Raw genomic sequence first — 26,181 nt, 5'->3', positions numbered from 1 at the left:
CGAAACGCAGCGTCGTTCGCACTGGACGCGCCCCGCGCCGCCGTATATGCCATCTACTACGGGGCGAACGCGGGATGGATGCGCTGTCACCCGGTTGTTGTTGCGGCTCGCAAACGCTACTACGCTATCTGGTGGTGTATACTTCGACGATTCTCGTACGCAAGAAGCAAGAAAAGACAGTACTGCTTACTTTGCTGGCAAGTGTCTGTCTTGTAATGCACGAAGAGCAGAAAAACCTCCGACGCCAGCGGCGTTGGTGGGTTCGTTTTTCTCTGCAAGACCGCAACAAGCTCGGTCACGCCAAAAGCAAGCTCGGTCACCTCTTTCACGAAATGCGGAGGTGAAGTAGGCACAGAGTAGGTTAAACTGCCGTTGGTTTCAACATTCAGTTACGTGCACTGTGGCATAACAAGTGAGTAGGGCTTGGCCGCCATTTTTCAAAATTCTTTGACTAGCGCTCCTATTGGTCCGCGGTGACTGATTCGGTGGCAGACGCCGCAAAAATCGGTCCGAGAGCGATAAGCGCAGAGAGGGCCCTTTCGGCGGATCTCACCGCCGCCGAACCGGATTCGGAGCACTTTCGGCGGCCGGAATGCTCAGTGTGAACGCGACCTTAGAGCGAAAGCTTTATTGGCGTAGACGAGGGAGTGTCGCTGTGTATCTTCGCGTTGCGTTGAAGCGAAGAACGGATACCCTGTGACAAACCGCGCGAGCCTACAACGAACGCGTTCGTCGGCTCGTCTGTGTATGTCACAAACCAGCGCCTCGACAAAGCGCGCGCGAAGCCGCTTTCAGTGCCCGCGGTCAACGATCTAGAAGAATCGAATGACGGCGCCGCGTGAGCCGTACGTGACAAGTTACGTCGACGGAAGGAACTACGACGAACTGCACTGGAGTGTGCGTGAGTGTTTCCTGGAAGAGAAACATTTTAATACCGTCCAAGAATTGTGGACTGGATACGCAGTTGAATTTAAAGACTTAATGTTTGAGAATATTTGTAATGCATGAGATTGCATTTGTAGCGCGTGATCTGTTCGTTTAGTTCCCGTTGTATGCACTGCTATTGCGCGCACCGGGCAGGTTTCCGGGCTAGCGCCTCAGCTGCCGCTCTGCTGTTAGATCGAAAACACAGAAGTACATGAGGATGTCTACGTATTCACATCTTCACGTTATTCATGTATCGCATATATTGAATTCATTCTGATCCACTTCTCGATGTTGCCGCGGTCTTTTCATATTTTAACCGCTGACTGTGTAGCTTCCAGGTCGGGTACCGAAGAGGAGTACGAGGAAAAAGAAAGGCTGCTACAAGAGATATCCAGCCTCGCAAGAGACTTCGGCTACAAGATCTAAAGCCGTAAAGCGCAGCCTTCTGCGGGTCAAATGGTCAGTGGGGTTGTGTCCCGCGACACTGCCGCTGCTACGTTGGCGCCAGCGTCACAAGTCGCCTTCGGTACGTAATGACATATACAACCGGTAGCACTTTTGAGCAACGACATGAATACCAAAGGACATAGGGCAAAGAAATACCTGGTCAGGGTGAACTGGAGATCATTGGGAGGGACCTTTCGTCCTGATTTGGAGATAGAATGAGCTGATGATGGTGATGCAAGTTTCATATGTTCTGGGAAACGTTATTGTGCCGCTTATCTATAACGTCAGTCATTACACATAACGCTGTATGAGTGAGGGAAAATGTACGTATGCGAAAGGTAACTACGCACAGGGGTAGCTCCTTTGCACGCTTTTGGCTACTATCTACTGATAGCATGGTTTCGCAGCTTTCATTAAGTACTAAGAACAAATGATTGCACTTCACATATGTGTCATTGTGCAGTAAATGTTTAATAGGGGTAATGCTTTTGAAACTGTATGATTGAAACACAATCTACTCTATCCCACTGCCCAGAGCCATTGAGTGCAGATGCAAGTTTTGACGACGCATCTCAAAGTGCTGAAGACCTACTGGAGAGAATTTCACAGGGAACCAACATAGCCGCAACACCTGGCCTCTCGGACGAAACCACGACCACTGCTAATAACCAGCGGCAAGAGGCATCAACAAATGCGGAAGACAGGCCTGATACTGAAGGAGCTGCCGAAGTTGTGCCTAGTAAGTACATGGCTGCATTTTACAACAAAATCCATTACTTTGCTCACTACTCTGTAATCATTACCTTGTAGCAGAATAAGTGAACACACTTGACTGGTACTCACTCAACCACTGAAGTGACATATAACTGGGCTCATGGCAACTCATACAAGAAATCCCATTGCGCACGCAGTCTGTGATTTGACTACAGAAAATCACTCGTGCACGCTTAGGTGAACAACAGGGAACGGACTCTGTTATTTCTTCATTGGGATTACCTTACAATCATATTATGTTCAACATATTCATGTTTCAACCACTCGGGCCAATTGACCGCTGCTTTGTTTGAAATCGATGGCGCTGAGTGACTAGACTCACAATTTAGGCAACGGACTACCATTCATATTTCCATCAGTATCAAATTTTTTAACATCTAACAAAATTTAGTGTTCATTTTTTGTCACTGATGCTCGTTGCTGCCTGGTTTGAAATAAATGATGATGATCATCATCATCATCAGCCTGACTACGTCCACTGCAGGACAAAGGCCTCTCCCATGTTCCGCCAGTTAACCCGGTCCTGTGCTTGCTGCTGCCAATTTATACCCGCAAACTTCTTAATCTCATCTGCCCACCTAACCTTCTGTCTCCCCCTAACCCGCTTCCCTTCTCTGGGAACCCAGCCAGTTACCCTTAATGACCAGCGGTTATCCCATCTACGCGCTACATGCCCTGCCCATGTCCATTTCTTCTTCTTGATTTCAGCTATGATATCCTTAACCCCCGTTTGTTCCCTAATCCACTCTGCTCTCTTCTTGTCTCTTAAGGTTACACCTACCATTTTTCTTTCCATTGCTCGCTGCGTCGTCCTCAATTTAAGCTGAACCCTCTTTGTAAGTCTCCAGGTTTCTGCTCCGTAGCTAAGTACCGGCAAGATACAGCTGTTATATACCTTCCTCTTGAGGGATAGTGGCAATCTACCTGTCATAATTTGAGAGTGCTTGCCGAATGTGCTCCACCCCATTCTTATTCTTCTAGTTACTTCAATCTCGTGGTTCGGCTCTGCGGTTATTACCTGCCCTAAGTAGACATAGTCTTATACAACTTCAAGTGCACTATTACCTATCTCGAAGCGCTGCTCCTTGCCGAGGTTGTTGTACATTACTTTCGTTTTCTGCAGATTAATTTTAAGGCCCACCTTTCTGCTCTCCTTGTCTAACTCCGTAATCATGAGTTGCAATTCCTCCCCCGAGTTACTCAGCAATGCAATGTCATCGGCGAAGCGCAGGTTACTAAGGTATTCTCCATTGACTCTTATCCCTAACTGTTCCCATTCTAGGCTTCTGAAAACCTCCTGTAAGCACGCGGTAAATAGCATTGGGGAAATTGTGTCCCCCTGCCTTACACCCTTCTTGATTGGTATTCTGTTGCTTTCTTTGTGAAGCACTATGGTAGCAGTTGATCCCCTGTAGATTTCTTCCGGAATGTTTATATATACTTCATCTACGCCCTGATTCCGCAGTGTTTGCATGACGGCTGATATTTCTACTGAATCAAACGCCTTCTCGTAATCTATGAAGGCTATGTATAGTGGTTGGTTATACTCTGAGCATTTCTCTATTACCTGATTGATAGTATCAATGTGGTCAATTGTTGAGTAGCCTGGGTCGCGGCGATGGCGTAGTGGCTAGAGCATCCGCCTCGCATACAAGAGGTCCGTGGTTCCAATCCCGGTACCGCGCAGTTCCCAACCGGATTAAAAAAAAACCCGCGTGTTGATGGAACTGCATTAAGACGCCTGGGGTGCGGCTTCACCGGCAAACACCGCCGAGAACGCACTCCCTCACCAGAGAAGGATTGGCCACCCTGGTGCAGTATCTTGCCACTACCTCCCACATGCTTACGTCAAAAAAAAATAAATGATGCTGCAAACTAAATGCAAATTTAAATTTTACAGGAAGACGCAGGGCTCAAGCAGCGATGGCTAGTGCGGACTACGAATTCATCGAGAAGAGGTGGAGACACGAGAGGGCCCTGAAAGAGGAGGCGCACGCGCTTGAGATGGAGCGTCTGGCCGCCGAAAAGCTCCGAATCGAGCGAAAGCAAGAACGCTCCGAGAAAAGGCACGAGCTGAAACGAGACAGAACTGAAAGAGAGCTGCAACTGAGAGAGCGGGAAATGAAAACTCGCAAACGCCAGCTGCAAGCACAACTCGACGAAGCGAGCCAAAGAGAGCAGCTGTCGAGATTCCACAAGGCTACTCGAGACGCGATACTCAAAATTGTAGAAACGATTTGTGATAAGTTGGCAAAGTAAAAAGCCTGTAAATAACATTCGGCGGCATTCCCAAGAAGGCAGATTAAATATTATAACGGGGCTTCTGGCTGGACCGTAAATCCAGCTCGCGACCTCAAACTTAATTTTATTATGCAAACATTTCAGTGTTGCAGAGAAGACACTTCGACATTATGTACCTGAATTATTACAGTTGTACAGTTTTGCGTTATTTTTTGTTTCATGTCAACAATTTATACTTGAAAATAAAGGAAAAAAAGCATTTCTTTTATGAGCACGCATGCTTGGCCTGGAATTTGAAACGTTCTCTTGGTGGTGGGCTCGTACTGTTACAGAAAATAGTTGATTGATGTTTATATAAGTTTCGTTGCACTTCACTTACCGACTGATAGGGCTCAAGTAATCTTGCAGGCAAGGTGGCTGCACATCAAAATATGTAGACACTTGGTTACCATACATACAAGCATGACAGATGGTCAGGATAACAGCCACCCTGTACATGCGTGGTACGGGCTGAAATAGTATCTTCTGTTTTTTTTAAGTCAACGAATGCAAATTCTGAGATGACTTTTCCATATGCCCACTCAACAGACTGCCTGCCCGCACTCATGGATGAATTTAACTCTTGTTGGGCAGCTGTCAATGCTGCTCCTCCGTAGGGCTTCATGAGCAGTGGGCGGAAGGATAGGCTGGGTCGCCGTATATAACGATTTCCTTGTCCAGTGCCAATGCTTCCAGCTTTTCATACAACTGGCTGTCCTGAAGAATGCCTGAAAACAATCAGTTTCAAATAGTTAATCATCCTTCAACGCATTCAACACAGTTCAACTACAAGAACAACGAGTACCCGCATACTTTGTAGGATGCTTCTGCGATTGTAATGGAGTGACTATATCTGTGTATGTGGAACTGACTAATGAACGGTCCGATCAGGTTTCCTTGAACGTCATGTATAACGTTCTGACGGAACATAACTCACCAGCATCAAGCCTTCGTCCCGGGTATGGTCCATCCAGCTGGCAGATGAGCCCATTTGGACACATCGAAGACTGGTATTTGAGCACATGTAGCCTCTTGTGCACGGAAAAGTACAGGCGCTGGTCTTGCGAGGGTCGGCATAAGGGCCGCGCTGTACCATCGATAAATGCCCAGCAGTTTCTCAGAGGAGCACTTTACGATGAACAGCCTGGGGCAAACAAATATCAACATGAGAACGGGCCCCAATGCGTTCAATCTCGAAGCGCTAAAGAAAGAAAATATAACTTACATCACTCATAGCCTTCAAGTACGAATGTTTGAGCCACGGGTGAATGTTTATTTTATTCAGGAGGCAACCGAAGTTCTTTTCGATGTGGTAGAGCAGTTTGTTCGAAACGATCGACACCACAGAATAGTGACGTCCAAAATATTTTTGGAGGTCACACAGCCTATTTGGATAGGCAAGTCTCCGGAGGCATATGCATAGGGCTTCTGTGGCCGTTAACCTCACTCCCTGAGCACTAGTGATGTACTGCGGCATCTTGAGGGCACGCACGAACACTGGAAAGTCAGCTTTTTTGAAGCAAAATTGTCGTCGAAAACACTGACTCGACATTGAGGCCAAGTTCAGTAGGCCACCTCGCGATGCATGCACCCGACGCCGTGGCGGTTCTTTCTCCCGCAGCATGAGTGCCTCTATGTCCTCCCAACTCAGGTGCGCCTGGCAGTAGGGGTCCCAAATAATACTTGACCTCACCATTCTCGAGGAGATATCGCCGTACCTAGCGCACGGCAGGTGAGAAAGCGCAAACATTTGGCAGTCGTACTCGCGCGGGCTTTCATCAAACGTTTTTAGTGGCTACAGCTACGGTATCGTAGTATGGCCTTTATGTGGCTTAAATTATGGCCATAATCTGGCTATAACACTTGGATTGGCTCACATTGGCTGTCAACAACACGTACTTCTATTTTGATCTACCAGATGGCGCAACACTCTTCACGCTCGTTACGTACGCGGGCACTACGGCGTACTAATAGCCGATTAGTGGCAAACTACACCACGTAACGCAAGGCGCTTGCGTGATGCGTACGTAGCACCATTCCGCAGTACTAAAACTCTCTGTTTACACCAAATTAGGTATTACGGGACGTGCATTGATACCAAATTTGTTAATACGTCACGTCAATTGATAGCGAAGGTATGAGACTGGTGCAAACATGATAATCATTAGATGCGTGTCACGTAAGAACATGACTATTTGCCACACCCAAAGCACTAATCCACTTCGACGTGACCCGGAGCGCGTGCGCGCCGGCGTTCGTTTCGTCGCGTCACGCCGGCGATGTCCCGCCAGGGGCCAATCCGCCTGCCATATACACGCCGGTCCGCACCAAGGAGGATTAAAAAAGTTGCTGGAGTGGAAATGATTGCGCAGAAGTGAAGTCGTTCCTCTGGCAAGATGGCGGCTGTGGCGGCCATCTTACTAGGGGCATGATAAAGTGTCATCGTTCAGCGATTAAAAAAAGGAGCGTTTCCCTCGCACGCCCAACGAGTTTAATGTGTGAACTTCGCCGGGTCACTTAGTGCTCCAAGTGCGTCTTACAGTTACTACTTTTCCTTAGTGAGCCTCTAATCGGAGACAAAGTTCTTTGAAGATTCAGTGCACCCATACTTGTTTCTGTGTGTTGTTTCGTCGGGTACAACTTTCTTTTATTATAGAACTAACGTAGAATTTACATAACATATTAAAGCCACTTGATCTTGAAGTGGGCACTACAGAAAAGAGCATGTTTTCGCCATCTTGGCAGTGGCAAAAGGTGGCTTCACTTCAGCTGGCAAGGCATTGCGGGAGCTTCCACTCCAGCAATTTTTTTTTAATCCTCCTTGGTCCGCACCGCGCTGCGATGCTTTGACGCATACCCGGCGTCCCTACGTCACGAAGAGAGACAGACGCAGTGCTGTCTTGGTAAGGTCATCGGTGCGAAATGCAGCAAGTCGCATTCCGCGTCGGTTGCCGACGGACGCTGATTGTGCTGGTCACGCCTGGCAGTGCTCGCGTTTTAGCTAGCGTAGCGTCGCAGCGCCCAGCGTTCGCGCGCGTCAAGTTTACATTCGAGTATATTGGGCCCTTCATGACGCGATTGCAGCCGTTTCACTAGCTCACATATACCAAATTTGGTGTTACGTGACGTCCATGGATGACGAAGGAACATGACTGGTGCAAACATTATAATCATGACACGCGTGTCTTGTGAGAACATTAAACATGCCACACTCATAATGCGCTCGCAGCCGTTCAGCTAGCTCCACATATACCAAGTTTGGTATCACGTGACATGAATAGAAGACAAATGTTAATGACAGGTCCAACATGACAATTATGATTGATTGATATGTGGGGTTTAACGTCCCAAAACCACCATAAGATTATGAGAGACGCCGTAGTGGAGGGCTCCGGAAATTTAGACCACCTGGGGTTCTTTAACGTGCACCCAAATCTGAGCACACGGGCCTACAACATTTCCGCCTCCATCGGAAATGCAGCCGCCGCAGCCGCGATTCGAACCCGCGACCTGCGGGTCCGCAGCCGAGTACTTTAGCCACTAGACCACCGCGGCGAGCCGATAATTATGATATGCGTGTCATTTAAAACATATGACTACATGCTACGCCTAAAGCGTGCTCGCGACGGTTTTGCTCACTCAACGTATACCTAAGTTGATATTACGTGACGTGAATAAACGACAGGTAAATTACCCGGCTAAACATTATAGTAAAGGCATGCACGGCATGCAAAAACTTGACCTCATGCTAGGCTCATAGTACGCTCGCGGGCGTTTCGCGAACTCTACATATACCAAATTTTGCGTCAGGTGACGTGATTAGAGGAAGGTTATTTACACGTCTAAACATGATAATCATGACATAGAAGTCATTTGCAGCATACTTTACCTCCGCCTCATAACGCTGTGCTGATTTTTAAAGTGGCGTTTCAACCTTCCTCATTCGTGCTTTGCATGTGACCGATTCGCACAGTGCGTGTGGCGTGCCAGTTTTTTGCGATACCAAGATCTTTGGCTGGTCAGGGATGTCTGTAAATTTAAACTTATGTAGTATCGCTCCTGTCGACCGTTCCGCTGCGAGAATAGTTTTCTTAGATGCAGTCGCTTCCCTACCATTGCCTATCGCCACTTCATATAGCCCTCGTCCATTCTTGCTACTGTTCCTGGTCAGACGAACCATTGAAAGGTCAAAATTTTTAGGGGCGAAGCTCTTTATAGCGGCACCCGTTCATCCCTCCTAGCCGTTGTAGTAAGTAGCAAGTATAACATTTTTGACCCCCAAGGTGGTGCGAGTGAGAGATTTCTTCTGTGCGTTGTTGAACAATAGAAAATAGTGCTCAATGTACATGCCAGTGGCTGCTAATGGGGAATGAGAGACAGGAGCATTCGGCTTTTAGTTAATGCGCACGCCGCGATCCCCATTAGCAGCCATTGGCATGTACATTGAGCACTATTTGACAAGAAATGGTCGCTACGTTATACTCACTGGGTGTAACCTCCTTAGTTTTAGAAACGCTTAGCAAGCGTTGAGCCGCAGTGCCATGAATACAATGAACTAGTATATAACATGAGCTCGAGGTGGTTAAATGTGGGAAGCAGACCCGAAGCGCAAGCCGTAAGAAAGTGTGCGTGTGCCACCTCTCGTTTAGTCCTTGGAATGTCCGCTGGATGGCGGTGCTTCTATATGGGGAATATATGATGAAAAGATGCGAGATGGTGGTACTTGGAGTGTTGAATAGATAGACGAACGGACACACAGACAGATCAATGGATGGACGCATGAACGGACGCAGGGGCGGATCCATGGATGAACGCAGGGACGGACGCACAAACAGACGCACGCACGGACAGGCGGATGGACGTATGGACGGTAACACAGACGGGCGCATGGACGGACGGAAGCAAGAACGAATGGACGGACGAATGCTTCGCCCCTCTCTCCATCATTCACTCCGTGTATATGCTGATAATTTTTGTTTTTAGGCAGAATTGGTTCACAGCTCGAGGCAGTCTCCGCTCTTCTGTTCAAATCAATTGCAGTCTGCTCAAGTGTGTTTCATCAATGTCTGTCGTTCTTTCGTGCAGTATTTTTGTATGGTACTGTTAACTCAAAAATTGTGCTAAATTTATTGTCAAGTTACATAATGATTGATTTCAGGCACGCGCCTAGCTACGATTACAGATCATCAGTTTTTTTTTTACTTTTACGACTTAATTTTTTTCGTTGTCTGCGAAACATCTAGTCCAACATATACAATACAATAGCTTTACAATAGCTTTACAATAGTCAAAAATGCTGGCACTAAGACGTTTTGCTTGCTTCATTTTGTTTTGGCAAACCGCGCTGGCAACAAAATTTCATGGCTGCATCCAGAAGTATTGTGAAGTCGGTGAGAAGCAGATGTAGGAAACGACACTCGGGCGCATTCGTCGCACGTGCTCTTCTTGCGCGGCGGACAACGAATAGTTTTGTGCGCCGCCGCAAGAATCGCTGCGCACACGTTCGCCAACCACCTCTCTCAGGGTGACATTATCGCGGCGCACACTAGCGCCGGCCCGGAGTTTTCTCTTGTCTGTCTTGCTCCGTGGCCTATATACACGAGGTGGTCACTGCGCTGTTTGACAGCGTGACAAGTCGTTCTTTTTTCCAATCAAAACCAGGCTAGCAGACGCTGCCTGCGCCAGATTTGTGATGCGAGAGAGTGAGGAGTGTAATAAAGGAGAGAGAAGGAACGCGCATGCGCAATGGCGGTGTAAACGCCGCCCCGATCGATCTATTGAGCAGAGAGCGTGGAAGCGAGCGTAGGCTAGAGGACACTGTCTGCGTCTGCGTTGCGAGGCGAGAAGGGGCAGCGTAGAAGAGAGAAGAGGAGGGGACGCGCATGCGCAGTGTGTCGTTAGACGCTGCAAGACTGAGGGACACGGTCGCCGGCATAAGATGCGTCGCATGAAAAATTTTGATTTCGCACAATATATGGCAAGTACATATTACTATGACTTCTAGTTGTGACATCATATTTTATTTATTTTGTTTGTTGTTAGTTCTCTCATCCTTACGTAGAAGGGTATAGAGTAGCAACAAGCCACCGGATAGACTGGCCTGTATGAAAGTAACGCTGCCAGTTCACATATACCTTGGCGACCTGATACGTGTCGAACGTTGCTAACAACGTTTTTGGTTTAAACTCAAATACGTAATCTTAAAGCAAGAAATGGATGTTCTAAGTAAACGTTTTAAGTAGATGATGTAAGTATAGCGCCCATTGGCCTAGGCGAGCTGGCGGATATTTCAACGAGTACAGTCAAAGGACGTGGTGGTCGGTAATAACGTCGAACCTACGGCCACGTGCCTTTAGCCGAAGTTTGGTGAGACTTAGCGATGACCAAGCACTCTTATCTGTCCCAAAATAGTTTGCCCCGGCCTTTTCCAAAATAGAACTGCCATAAGCGATGACATACAAATTACAGTCGTCTTTCCGATGAGCTAGAACTGTGTCAAGCCCGATGCCGCTAGCGTCTGGTTGGATCTGCCTAGCTGCTGCGAAGTAGAAATGTCGAAGAATCTGGAGTAATGCGATTGAGCGACGTATGTAGGCTTCATCACAAGTGGTCGACGAATCTGAGGTGGCATCGCTGTAGATAACAAAGTTCGTCAATGGGGCTACGCTGGTATTATAGTTGCTGGCAACAAGAAGGTAACGCGCAAAGCACCGCGAATAACATTAGAAGCCCATAAAATAGCGGAAGGCCTTAAAAGTGGTGGTCTTGGGGAACTCGTTAGTCATGCGAGGCTTGGGTAGGTCAAGGTGCACACGATCTTTCGATGCAGCGTGTCCCAATATTATGTGTTTAGGGGCATTGCAAGACGCCGCTCGTACCTAGTTCGGAACCCTGAACGAACATTGACATTGTGATGCATATTCCGCACTAAGTTCCTCGCTACATTTACGACAGTCATCCGCAAGCACAGGCACGAATCGCAGCTTGAAACCAGTTCACAGCCCCCCCCCCCCCCAAAAAAATGAGTCCATCTCCGCGGAAAAAATGACTCTTCATCCACACTGATTCTGAAATGACTGAAGACAAAAAGTTCACTCTCTCATGCGATGAGTAGAGCCACAGCTGTTCGCATGTCTGATGTGGAACCCACCGAGCACTATCCAGGAATTCATCTCCGAAGTGACGCCAAGGTAAGCAGACGTTCTACCACTCTGCTCCACAGCTGGCACGACACCATCCGGGCGATCATGTGGGAAGAGCTGTGCAAGCTGTTACCTAAGGTGCAGCCTAAAGTGGACTCAATCACCGACATCGCTAGTGAGGAAGTTCGGAAATCGCTTGTAATTCCCGAAGAACTGCTGGCTCAGCCAGAATCTATGAATACACCGCGTGGAAAGATTGGAGGAAACTGTCCTATACATAAATTGCATGTGCGTCAGTTCCTGCGGCTTCCAGTACGACATTTGCCATCGCCAGGTATCACAGTGGATACCAACGACACCAACGAGCCGGGTTGGCGTGCGGACAACTGCGTACGCGCATCCTTCTATCTTTCGCAATCATGCCCATATGCGCAATATCTCGTTGTTGAACTAGAAGCAAGAGAGCTAAGAGGGCCATCTGATATGGAGCAAGTGTAGGATTGCACGAGGATTTTCTCAGAGAAATAAAGGCTCTGGCTTGCACGTATTGATAGCAAAGACCTGAAGAATCTAGACATTGTCCGCGTGCGGTCACTACTTCATCACAGGTAAGAAAAATGCTCGCCAGCATACATCTGAAAAATGATATCGCCAAGATATGCCTCTGATTACGATGCGCGCATGCGGGAAATCTCGTACGCTGTTTACGTCTGCAGCTTCGCTTCTCAATTCTGTTAATTCTCTTGCATGCTTGCCTCCAGTCTTGGATTGCTCTTTATGTGCGTTTATAGCACTTTCCCGCAGAATGAAAACAGTTCTACACTGCAGTTTGTTTTCGGCTGCCGCTCGCTTTTTTTGCTCCTGCTTCACCTCTACAACCCTCACACCTTGTACCGCTAGAAAACGAAGGTGCGCAGCTCTAAGCGTAGCAATCGTATGTAATCAATACACAGAGGGACTTCTAGACAGGCCTTGCAAGTTGATGGATGATGCAAACCCGCACTGGGCGCTGACACAGCACCTTGGCCATAGTAATGGCAGACCTGTGACTACCGAAGCGAGGTTCAAGGGTTCGAAGAAGCGCAGCCAAAAGAAAGACAGGGCTGCTGCCACAACCAGCGTTGCTGCGCAGCAGTCTTCTACGGTGACTGAGTCTCCGACAGAAAACTGTGCAAGCCGGGAAGTCAGCTGGAATGCGGAATGGAGCTTTCAGTTTCCTCTTTAGACTCGGAGCCAAGCAAAAGTAGGTTTGAAAACTGAAAATGATAGAATTACCTTCTGTGAATTTCCTTGAATTCACCTTTTCTTTTCTTTTGCAGCTGAGGCTGGTGTGCAGACAGATTTGAGGGGCCCAACTGTCAAAGCACTAGAGGCAGACAACAGGAGGCTTTTTTTCTGAATTGTGCACCATAAAGAAGCAAAAAGATGTTCTCGGAGTATCGGAAACGTCTTTGAGACAGGATGATACAAAGGTTGCTTTTCACACGGTAATGATCAACTTAGTGACAAAACATGCCTTATTCCAACTGGTTGAGTCTGCAGTTAAACATACACCACAAAATGAACTGCCCAAGTTTCAGGAGTTTGTAATATTTTAATGAAACTTAAGTGTATTTTTTCACTGCAAGATCTGGCCTACAGATTTCATATTTCATGTGCTACAGTCAGCAGGATTTTGGGAATTGGTTGGACGGAGCTTTTAGAACGCTGAAATCACAAACTCTGTGGCCGTCACGACGGGACATTCAAAAACAATGCCCCAAGCATTTTTTACTCATTCAGCCCAAAGTGGCAGTCATAATTGACTGCTTTGAAATCAAAATTGAGAGGCCATCATCTTTCCAGCCAAGACGTAAGACTTGGTTTAACTATAAAAACAGTAACACTGCCCAGTTTTTTATTTGGCACCTGTCCCCAAGGGGTCATATTATAAATTTCTGAAGGGTGGGGCGGTGAGAGCAAGTGATAAGCACATCACTGAACAATGCGGTATTTTAGAGCATTCGTCACAAGGAGACGTCGTTCTCGCTGACAGGGGTTTCGACATAGCAGACACTTTAGGTTTGTACTGTGCTGTACTCCATATTCCTGCATTCACCATACGACAGAAACAAATCACTGCAGTGAACGTAGAGAAGATAATGAAACTAGTAAACGTGCGAATCCACGTAGAACGGGCAATAGGACTTGTGCGGAACAAGTCCTTGATAATGAAGGCAGTCCAGCCAATTCAATGGGTCACTAGCAACCCGAACAAGAATTCACTCCACTTGGCAAAATTGTCACGGTTTGGTGGGCCGATAATAACCTTTGTCTTTCAGTTTTTCCAGCAAATGCCATACTGTCTTCAGAAATAGTCCAGCGGTCTTTATTTGTCGATAGCATATTTTTATTCGTGACTTTTTTATCGCCCTAAAGACTCGCCTTCACGGTATAACTCTTAACCGACAGCACTAGCTAGTTGAGGGGCCCATCACGGCATCACGGCATCATTATTCGTGGACTACTGTAGTAGGCAGCACACTGACATATTCAAACACTCTGTAACGATAAAGATGTTTTTGTTTAAGTCGGTCTCTTTGCATATTGAATTTCCTGAGTTTCAGGAGTTTTTTTTTATGTTGAAAACATAGTGCACGCTTTTGCTGTTTTCTTATAAATGAACATCTTGTAAATTAACTTTTCTGTGTGTATTCTAATTTTCAAGCTTGAAGTACTCTCATCTCGAATAAGTTTTGACTGCATGGTGGAGTACGATTCGTGTTTCTGCCCTAAGGACTGCACAATCGCCGGTACATTTGCTATGTTGAAGACTTCACCCTTACCCACCTGTTTTCACACTGCAAAAGGTCGCAAAGTATGGCATAAATAACAGTAAGATGTTATAAAAATTTTTTGTACTGGAATTTTTCCAAGTTCCTGTAGGTGGTTGACAGGAGTCAGACATTTCATTTATATTAGTGCTGCATTTGCACACGTAAAAACAAAGGTACTCTTCATTTCACATTTATTGTGTCGAGCAGCTGCACAAAAGCTGCAGTTTATAGTGTTTCAGTAATGAAGAGACCATTTGCTTTTTAGAGCAGAAAAAATAGTGCTTGGGAGCAGCTCTCAGTCTGTTCAGAGCAGACGGCAAAATATTTAAATGACTTCTAAAGTTTAAAGCATCATTAAAACATTAAAAAAATATTATTTATTATTGAACATATTGCACCCGCAGTTATCACTTCAAGTTACGACAAAAAATAATCAGGTAGATGGCCACTGACCACAAAGATCAGCAACATATATTTAAAAACACGAATACAGTGGTAGCAATGATATGAAAGCCATAAAGGTGAGCACGAAATTTCAAAAGTGGCCACAGTCAAAAGCAAATATTGCTATAGCATTAGTGTACAATTAATACGAGTTCAATATATTGTTTTCGTATTTCACCAAAATAGCAAGCAGCGAAACTTCCAAAAATAGTATGAGCTTAACACTTAAACTGCCAGATCTTGTGGCATAAATTAGGTCAGTGGTAATGTGGTACGTCTTATTCGTCACATCACAGTTGTCACAACAGTAATTGGTAATCAGTATGGTATTGAAGTAATCTTGCAGACATTTTACCAAAATAGTCTGCTTGTCAGGTACGAATACACAGCAAATCAGATACATATAGACAATGCGAGTACATCCAGCAGTGCCAACATCCTAGTTTACAGCTAGTATACATTCTGCATACTAGATAGTATACAGCTAGGCTTTGTTCTCGTTAGGGCCAGCAAGGTGGTCACACAGTTTATATTTAGCGTTTTCAGTCTTCAGCGTGATTTAGGAGCAGGTTCGGAGCTGTTACTAACACGTATTCCACTCTGGATCAGCACGGAGCACATTTCTCCTTTGTAGTTTAGTTTGAGACGATTCAAGCTGCACTTCTATCACTGACATAGCCACTTCTTAATGCACACATGATGGGTAACAAGTCTTCACTTTGTGAACCTATGTTGTGCTCACACTTGCTGCTGCACTAGTCACTCCAGGTGTAGCTGTGACCCAGTTTGATAAACAACTAAATGGTATGGCAGCTCTGTTTGGCATAGTAGCTTTTTGTTGGCTTTTCGCGGCGGCACAATCTTGGCAAAACCACTGCTTTTGTTTGGGCGCCCTCCTAATCCCAAGACACACATAGTAAAACCCCTTGTATTTTCAGTTTTGGCCTTCGCATGCCAGCATTTCACCGGATCCAGGCCCTCTGCAGAAGCAGTACAGTGCCTCGTCTTCACTATTCTGACAGCTTCCTGCATTTTTTCTCGTGAAATAAAATGCAAGTAACTCTGGCATAATTACGTGTGCGAAGAATTTTTTCTGTCGAAGCAGCATAGACTCCAGAAGGCTACTGTCCTTGTTCACCTTTTCTATGAAGACGGATGACGGAGTCCCGACTACAAAATCATAATACATTACATTGCACACTGCCATTTATTTGTGTTTGTACTTGTTAGTAATACTGGTGCTTTTTAAAACTCAGCTTCCTAATCTCATTTATGAGACAAAAGCCTGTGTCGTTGCATGCCTCTGCAAGAGTTCTGCAGGCTGAGGTGTATGGGCGTTTCGCCTCAACAATGCCTTTGCCGCAGATGTGCAGCTGACACACACATCTGGTGTTGCGGCGAGCTACGGATGTTGCACGCTCAGGTAAACTCCTGGCCTGAAGTGCCGAAAGCCACTGTGGCACAGCTCCGATTCTGACACGTAGCTTTTAATAGCATCATGCTTATGTTTCAATATTCAAGTTGTTGCTGCAGTGGTGAATTTCTGTGGCTCTGCGTTTTTTCTGGCAAGGCTTATAGAAGGTTTTTCCAAGCTCGTTGAGCACACAGATTTTGTTACAGAAGCAGTTATTCTGCCCGCACGATATATGAACCAATTTGGGCAACTTGATTGTCCTTTTTGGGATGATGTCTACGTGGTCAACGATCTCTTGAGTGATATCAAGGTGAGTGAGAAACTTCTCACTACGGCGAATCGAAGTCCTCAGACCGAGCTTCTGCCAATGACAAATCACGTAGGTGTCGATGCTCTAGCCCTGTTAAAAGAGCGAATGTATCAATGTATTTCGGGTGCACCATAAAAATAGCTGGCATAGCTCCAGTATCAGCCAGGCGAGAATGAAAAGCTTGAATCAGTTCATCACTAGGAGGTGGTGCAACAGCTGGGAGGCCTTGTGGGAGGCATGTGGATATGCTTTCAGCACCTGGCTGCAGGTGAATTTAGTCCATTTGCCTTCACCTCTTCTTAGATGACGTGAACAATATTTCTCTTAACCGTTTGGGCTGTGTGCCGGGGCAGTTGGCTGGGAGCCAAGCATTTCTTCTTCCTGTGCATCTGCGCGTCTCTCAAGCGTACTGATGTCTCTACTGCAACCACCACAGCACCAATGTGTGAACATGCTTCCCCTGCACCTGCCCTGCAGGTGCAATGAGCGGTAATTATGCTGTCATCTGCATTTGCTGGACACCACACCTTCAAGTCTGGCTCTCTGAGTCGCTGAGAATTGCTCACCTGAAAATAAAAAAAGTGAATGAATTTAGTTTTCGAAAATTTTGCTTGCTTAGTGAGCCCATTGCGAGACTGACCCTACGCAAATCAGTTACGGCATCTAAATGTGCAACCTAAACCAGCCTTAATCACGTTTACATCTTAGGGCTTAACGGTACCAACACTCGAGCGCATGGTAAATCGTCCTCGCATATTGTCAAGGGGTCGTGACGTGGCCGAAGACAGGAGACTTTATGTTGGGATTTAACTGTTTATTTGGGTGAATCTGTGCCCGGTAAACGGAAACTTCGAATACAGTAGCAGTCTTGCACAGATAGCAACAAAGAGAAGTTTATTGACTTCCAACCAAGGATGAAGTACATGACAAAAACATCGAGGTTCACGACTACAAACGGTGCATGTACAATCAGGAAAGCACCACTACCGAGGTACAATGTATGTGGGGGAATGTACCCCTCTATTAACTGTACAGCGCGTGGTGCTCCAGCAGGCCTAATCATGCGCGGCGGTAGGTCTTCTCAACACGCGGTTGGAACAAGTAGCGAATTAGCGCTGTACAACTCTAGGTATTATTTCTTTTTTGTCGCCTGAAACAATGCTGCTTTAGCATTGAACGGAGCGTCGGCCGTCGATCGACTACTGGCAAGCGGCGAAGTGCGTCGTCATTTATACTCTTGCCGTCGAATGTTCTAGCGTTATCGCTGGCGGTGGCCTAGGTTCCAGAATAATCTGTACAGTTCGCAGAGCAGGCGTGATCTTATCGAAAAGATCTACCACAGTCCGGAAGCTTCACGAAAACTGCAGGCGCGATTTGCGCTGAGAATTGTGTAGTGTTTTGGGACGATAACAAAACTTGGGGAAATGGAACGTGGCATTGCCCCCCTCTGAAAAGGCATCGTCCCGATGTTTTAACTAAAGATGAAGGTACAACAATAATACAAGAAAATACAATGAATAAATTACGATACAATAATAATACAACAACACTGCTTCAGTTTGTCAACGCGCATGAAACAGCTTGAGGCGCGCGACATGGACGACTTCAGGTCGCGATCGGCGTCGTTGAGAGTTCGTGATGCCGTCGGGGACAACCTCGTAATCAAGTAGGCCGAGTCGTCGAACCACCCTGTACGTTCCGAAGTACCGTCGCAGAAGCTTTTCTTTTAGTCCACGTCGGCGTATCGGCGTCCACACCCAAACACGTTCACCGGGCTGGTATTCCACGAAGCGTCGTCGAAGATTTTAACGGCGGCTGTCGGTCGTCTTTTGATTCTTGATACGGAGACGCGCGAGTTGTCGGGCTTCTTCGGCGCGTTGAAGGTACTCACTCACATCGAGGTTTTCTTCGTCGGTGACGTTGCGTAACATGGCATCGAGCGTCGTTGCCGGGCTCCTTCCGTAGACCAATTTGTATGGAGATATCTGCGTCGTCTCCTGCACCGCCGTGTGGTATGCGAAGGTCACGTACGGAAGAACGACGTCGCACATCTTGTGTTCGACATCGACGTACATTGCCAGCAGGTCGGCGATCGTCTTGATAAGCCACTCGGTGAGGCCGTTGGTCTGTGGGTGGTACGCTGTCGTCCAGCGGTGGTTTGTCTGGCTGTATGCCAAGATCGCTTGAGTCAAGTCGGCAGTAAATGCCGTTCCCCTGTCGGTGATAAGGACCTACGGGGCGCCGTGACGTAGAAGGATATTTTCGACGAAGAAATTAGCTACCTCGGATGCACTGCCTTTGGGAAGGGCTTCTGTCTCGGCGTAGTGGGTGAGGTAGTCGGTAGCTACCACGATCCACTTGTCTCCGAAAGCCGACGTCGGGAACGGCCCCAGTAGGTCCATACCAATCTGCTGGAAAGGTCGGCAAGGTGGTTCAATTGGCTGCAGAAAACCCGCTGGTCTTGTCGGCGGTGCCTTGCGTCGCTGACAGTCCCGGCATGTCCTCACATAACGAGTGACGTCGGTGGTAAGACGTGGCCAGTAGTACCTTTTTGTATCCTCGCGAGCATGCGAGAAACCCCGAGGTGCCCTGCCGTCGGATGGTCGTGCAGGGCCTGCAGGAGTTGTGGTCGCAAAGCTGAAGGCACCACAAGGAGGTACTTAGCTCGAAGCGGTGAAAAGTATTTCTTTTGTAGAAGACCGTTTCGAAGGAAGAATGATGCAAGTGCGCGCTTCAATACCTTCGGGACTTCGGTGGTCCTGCCTTGGAGGTATTCTATTAGGGCCTTAAGTTCCGGGTCGGCCCGCTGTCGTCCAGCGAAAGCGTCGGTAGTTATCGTTACCAAGAAGTAGTCGTCATCCGGGCCGTCGGGTGGTGGTTGGTCGACAGGCGCACGAGAGAGACAGTCGGCGTCGGAGTGTTTCTTGCCGGACTTGTGAATGACAGTGATGTCATATTCTTGAAGTCTCAGGCTCCATCGTGCGAGGCGACCAGAGAGGTCCTTCAAGGTGGCTAGCCAACACAGGGCGTGGTGATCGCTCACAACTTTGAAGGGCCTGCCGTAGAGATAGGGGCGAAATTTCGACGTAGCCCAGATGATGGCGAGGCACTCCTTTTCTGTTGTGGAATAATTGGCTTCTGCTTTGAATAGCTATCGGCTGGCGTAACTAATAACCCTCTCAAGTCCGGCGGCCCTCTGCACAAGAACGGCGCCAAGACTTACGCTGCTTGCGTGTGTGTGTATTTCTGTTTCGGCGAACTCGTCGAAATAAGCAAGTAACGGAGGCGTCTGGAGGCGATGTTTAAGCACCTGGAAGCGTGTTCCTGCGGTGTTTCCCACTTGAGTTCCACGTCGGCCTTGGTAAGGTTAGTGAGAGGATCGGCGTCCAGGTGAAGTTTTTCACGACCCGCTTATAATAGGCGCAGAAGCCTATAAATCGGCGCACCGCCTTCATGTCAGTGGGCGGCGGGAATTCGGCGATGGCGGCTGTTTTCCGTGGATCGAGATGAACTACAGACTTGCTAATAACGCCCCCCAGAAACAAGAGCTCTTGTTTGACCCCTCGCATGAGGAAACGAACTCTCTGCTCCTCGGGCATGTCTGGGTCAGCGTGAAGGAATAGTCGGGTCATTTCTTCTGTCAAAATGGTGACGTTTTCATTTGGTAGCTGAACCCGGGTCTCTAATAAAGCAGCGGCCCTTTCTTTACGAGCGACGCTCGCGAACGTTTAAGGATCGCGCCGCAGAAAACATCCCACGTTCGGAGCGTGGACTCCCGATTGTCGAGCCAGGTCCTTGCAGTGTCTTCGAAATAGAAGAACACACGACGGAGCTTTTCGTCATGCTCTCAGTGATTGAGGGCGGCCACACGGTCGTATGTTTCTAGCCAGGACTCCGGGTCTTCGAACGATGACCCATGGAAAATTGGTGGTTCCCTGGGTTGATGCCTGACCATCGTGGGCTGGGACGCTGCGTTTGTCATTGTCGCTGCAGTCGTGGTCATGGCCTTGGTCTTCCGCGTCTTGTCTTTTACTCCGGTGGTAGCCCTTGCTGTCGACGGCTTGTTCGCTGCTCCTGGTTGGCGTCGGTGTCTTCTCCGCGTCGTGGGCTGGGTTCACGGCTTGACGGGGGCGTCCGGTACACGAACGAAGCAGCAACTCCACCAGATGTCACGGGGTCGTGGCGTGGCCGAAGACAGGAGACTTTATGTTGGGATTTAACTATTTATTTGGACGAACCTGTGCCCGGTAAACGGAAAGTTCGATTACACTAGCAGTCTAGCAGTGGACGGAGCGTCAGTCGTCGGTCAACTACTGACAAGTGGCGAAGCGCGTCGGCATTTATACTGTTGCCGTCGAATGTTCTAGCGTTATCGCTGGCGGTATCAGCATGCGTTCGCCTGCTCTGACTAAAAAATAAATAGTTTCTGGCTTTGACACAATAGTATGTGAATTTGTGCTGAGCTGTGGCGTTGTAACTATATAATGTGATGATTGTTTTGCTGTGTTGCAATAGGTTGCACGACTGCGCGGTGATGTTCTGTCACGAGTATATATCTTCAGCGTTTTGGCTAATAAAAATTTCAGTTGAAGTCAGCTCTCTTTCTGTCCTTGTCTCTTCTTCTGTAGTTACGTCGTAACTACTCGTAGTCTTAAGCTGTGCAAATATGTTGATTCCCAATCACCGAACTAGTTCAAACATCTGTCTTGCAATCAGTAGTCCGTTTGCCACCAAAATGAAGGAATGATAAAGAGTGTTTGAGATGAACCCACCTCGTAAAGCTGGTTGTAGTTTGCACAGCATGAGTCAGCCTCAATAACCGGACATACCCTGCAAGCTTTGTAATTCTACAACAATTATTCAAGTATATGATCAACCGGAAGGATGCATCCAAAGGAAAATTGGCCCCATATCTGCATGTTTCACTGAAAATGTCGTCGAAAGATGGTAGTCTTGCGTCTGGAAAGAGTACACAAAACGTTAATCTGATGTTCTGAGCGAGGAAAATTCGGTGAATTGTATTCTGAAGGCACTGCGTTACAGTACCTCGATCTATGCAGTAGAGGCGAACGAGCCCATCGATGCAGGTGAGACACGAGCGCTATCTGGCAGCTGTTTTCGAAAACAAAAGATGGCGTGCACGCCTGTCTCTGAGGCGATAACTTGTAGAATGCAAAGCGATGAGTAGGTACCACCATAGTGTCGTCTTTGCAAAGCGTTAGAATTACTTTCCTTTTTGGGCATATGGTTGCATTGTCAGCGCAGCGTGATAAACGCTATGGTCCTTGGAATTCAAGGAGGAAGAAAGGATAGGCGAGGGCATGCCCAGCAGGCGCGCTACTTGAAAAGTGTGGAGGAAATGACATCATGGCGGCCATATTCACTGGACACAATAGTGGTGTTGCTATGGTTACGTGTCGCTCAGTGGAGCTGGTCTAGCATTGGGCGGCCGCTGCTGGCGGTTGCATGTGTGCCTCCCCAGGTCTCGTACTGAGCCACGGCGGACAATATCCGTGCATTGCGCCACGTTATCGGTTATGCAGTGTTCTCCTGGCAGTGTACAGATCCTTTTGTCTATCACAGGTTTTCAACAGTGCGTAGAATGAGTGCATATTTATGTGTCGTGCGGTGGTTGACGTGGTTGAAGCAATTAGTGTTCAGCGAAATTGCGTTGGGCACCATGACGAAGCGGAACGACGACGAACGCCTTGCAGGTCAGTAACGGTGGGGGCAGTGCTCCTTCTTGTGACAACGGACGCCGCTGTGGAGCCCAGCAAGACGCAATGAGGGCCATGTGCACATACGTAGTTTCGTGTTGTGTGTGTACAGTAACAACTTCCATGTGCGCAATAAAACACCTTTTTTTGTTCCGCTTCGTATACTCTCCCCCAGCATTGCGTGTAATTTTTACGTAAACGCAACCACGTTCAAGTGTCGCTTGCACCGTGCTCAAAATCACCACGGTCGCAGAATGCTGAAGCCGGTGAGTTTCAGCGAAACACGAACACAGTGGCCGGACGCTGCGTCGGCCACGTGGCGCAATGCAACCGTAGAAGGCGCACGACAGATTGTGTTGTCTGTACATTTGCTGAATTAATGACGTGAAAACACTCGCCGTTGCCAGTGCATCTAGCGCGCGTTCTCTTGTGCTTACTTCGTTGTCGGTGAGCTGTTACTCGCTGCTAATACTCGGACGAAATGATTTTACTGAAGGTGTCACGTGGCCCTGAGTGTTGAGCACCGTTTGATTAGTTTCGGATCGTCACGACACGCGCGCTGCGCAGCTCACGTGCTTTGGAGCCGGAGAGAGGTCGTGACTTCTGCTTTTCATTCGGATTTAACAAGAGAAGAGAATTCGTCCAGTCAATATGGCCGACTTGCGGCTTCATGGCGGCTTCACAACGAGTAACGTCAGGGCATCTCCTACCTTTCCTTCCTGCGCTTTAGAATTCCTTATGTATGCCTTGTCTAGTGTAAACAGCCACACGACAGAATATTGATGTGTTGTAATTGTGTCTCATATAGGCGCAATATTTGTCTTTTAATTGACAATCGCAGAAGTGAGAACGCTGAAACTTGAGCAATATGGTGGGTGCTGCGAATGGCGTTGAAATTTGGCCGTTTTGGGTAACGTTTCTGTGGACACTGAACAGAAAAAAGAACAGACAGATCAAAGTTTTGCGTCGAAGTACTCAAGAAAGACTATGGTCTTTAAAAGCTCTGTCACCATACACACTTTGAGGAAGGCACGCCTTCAATTTGCTGGAAGACGGAGTCACCATTAATTATCGCTCCAGCGCCAACATTTCTGTTGGCCCTCAAAAGTTAACAGACATACAACGCGTCGTCACTGAAAGCGGTTAGCACCTGTTGATCAATCGCGAAATTCGAGTCGCCACCGGAATAGTCGAGCTGCGAAGAAAGAGCGCAACAGCGATGCTCAAGAATTTCAGCAACGAGTACGAGCATGGGAGCAAAGACACGACGGTTGCGCCATCACCGTCACCGGTTCGGCCGAATTCACTCCGACGAATTAATCTTTTGAACCTGACCAGGAACATGGCCCTGAAATACAAGAGCTGTTTTTCATCATCGACAAGACTACCACAGACCGCTGTTGTAAAGCATCTAATCGCAACAAAAGTGCCCGGCAAATCTGTCAGTGCCAATACAGAGTGCGGACGTGAGAGCCCGATGTCACAAAGAAGGAAGTTAACGAAATGCACGTGATGGCATATTCAAAAACGCTCCTCGACTCGACTTTCACCCTTCACTTGAAAGAGTTGAGCACTGCGCCGTCACTCGTCTGAAATGGTGCAGCGCTACTCAAGAATCGCAGCATATTATCGCTGATGTGCAGTGACTTATCGTGACTAGAGACGGCGCTCCCATCGACTTTCTCAAGTGAAGGTGGAGCGTTGAGTGAAGGGACGTTCTAGAATACGGGGTAAGTGACAATGGCTGCTGATGACATCATGGCTGCGGCGGCTGCATTTTCAAAGAAGGCATTTGGGTGCATGTAATCAAAACCCAGGTGGTCAAAATTTTCGGAGCTCCCCATTAAATCGTCTAATTAGTCATATGGTAGTTTGGGGACCTTAACCCCTACATATCAATCAAACCAAAGAGTCAATGGACGTCACCGGTAGTGTTAGTCAAGAAGAAGGATGGAACTTTGCGCCTATGCTTCGATTACTGCTGCCTGAATAAAATCACGAAAAAGAATGTGTACCCGCTCCCACTGATAGACGACGCACTAGATCGTCTTCAAAATGTGAAATACTTTTGTAGTAGGACTGTAAGGCGGGCGAGTTGGAACCTATTTACCGATGGGTAGCGCACAAATTCAAAAGCCACAGAATGGAACAAGACAAACGCTGGTCTAACAAGTAAACATTTATTTGAAAGAATCCGTGTATATAAAGAAAACTATGCGCAACACGATATTACGATCGATCAATAAAATGAATTTGTCTTTCGGATAATGTGTCTCATGGCTGGCTAACAAAAAAGCCAACACATGTGCCATGTGGTTATGCCTTAGCTGCTTCAGGTATCTTACAAGTGCGTTGATTATGAAGGGGATAGATGATCGAGGTGTTCACAAGGGAAGGCGTGCAACCACAATCATTGCTGTAGCTGGTGAGATGAGACAGGAACCCCACCCTTCAAAGAAGTGTCATTCTCTCGCAGCCTAATACTGACACATCAAGCTATCTGTTCGATGTAGACAGTGCCACACGAAAAAAACAGTGGCATGTGAAAAGTGAAGTTATGAGTTCTCAAAATATATAAAACTCGACCAGACGACCACAATAAATGTTCTATTTTGATTTCTACTCGCCTACTGACATCAGAAACCGCTTGCAATCATAGCGGGCCTTCGGGGGCATAAAGACATACCGGAAATGTCACCTCATGGTGGCATTCGCGCAGTACCTTGCTACCGCTGCTTCTCACGGCGTTGTTAGGATGGTTTTCACGAGCCACGTGCGTCTGGTAGCAGGCGCTCACACGGTCCCACTCAACGCCGGCGTCCGTCATGTGCCGTATTTTCGGCTCATAAAAAAAGCACGACAAGCGTTTGCACCTTTATCGCTGGCGTACCATACTACTTACCAAGTGTAGTGTTCAGAGTTCTGGAGGTACATAATTTAGGCAGAGAAATAATTTCTTTCTTAAAGAGTATAAAAAGGCTTTTTACTGTTTGCATGGCCTACCGACCATTGTATGAACATTGCACGCTACTTGTCACGTCAAGCCAATCACACACGAACGGTCTTTGTTGTCATGTCACACCACGTGGCAACCCTTCTAATAACTGAAAAAGCCGACGTTTGTCGCCGTAGTTCCAAATCAAGGTAGTTTGTCCAGTGAATTGAAGTTAGAACAATATTGATATCGGCGTTGTTGTTGCGCAAGCATATCGGCACGAGACAAACCAATTGATTGACTGATTTGTGGGGTTTAACGTCCCAGAACCACCATTTGATTATGAAAGACGCCGTAGTGGAGGGCTCCGGAAATTTTGACCACCTGGGGTTCTTTACCGTGCACCCAAATCTGAGTACACGGGCCTACAACATTTGGGCCTACAACATTTCCGCCTCCATCGGAAATGCAGCCGCCGCAGCCGGGAATCGAACCCGCGACCTGCGGGTCAGACAAGACAAACCGATAAAAAAGACATGCTCAAATTGTGTCGCAGGGCCCCTTTGACATTATTGGTTGAGCAAGCGTTATCAAGAGCACTCGCACCCCCCTTACGTGTCTTCCCATCTTGCCACATAGGGTGCCAAATTTATTTCCACACACAAAAAAATACAACCAAGAAAATACGTCAGCCAGTCTCTATTTCACATAATTTAAGAAAGTTCGGGACCGGCACGGGGTTTCCGTTGTTTTACGGGTACAAATAAATTGACATAGCATCGTCTTTTATCCCCCTTTCCCCAGCCCAGGGTAAGCAGCCAGTCTGAAAACCTCGCTTTTCTTCTGTTCTTTCTTCTCCCCCTCTTTGGCTACACCAGTAATTGACGTTGACGCACCCATGCTGACGCCCCTGCTAAATCATGACGAGGAACCACTCGGGACCAGGATACCTTTTAGGGAGGAACTGTATTGCAC

The 26,181-nt window shown here is 47.4% G+C and overlaps 1 pseudogene; it reads right to left on the bottom strand.

The window, feature by feature from the left end:
- Window positions 1-4,764: 4,764 nt before the first annotated feature.
- LOC142814097 (uncharacterized) lies at window positions 4,765-6,124 on the bottom strand (annotated as a pseudogene).
- Window positions 6,125-26,181: the final 20,057 nt, after the last annotated feature.

The sequence above is a fragment of the Rhipicephalus microplus genome, chromosome 4 (assembly GCF_043290135.1).
Source record: "Rhipicephalus microplus isolate Deutch F79 chromosome 4, USDA_Rmic, whole genome shotgun sequence".
NCBI classification, from domain to species: domain Eukaryota; kingdom Metazoa; phylum Arthropoda; class Arachnida; order Ixodida; family Ixodidae; genus Rhipicephalus; species Rhipicephalus microplus.
The sequence above is the reverse complement of the archived record's forward strand: the minus strand, read 5'-3'. Positions and strand labels throughout refer to the sequence as shown.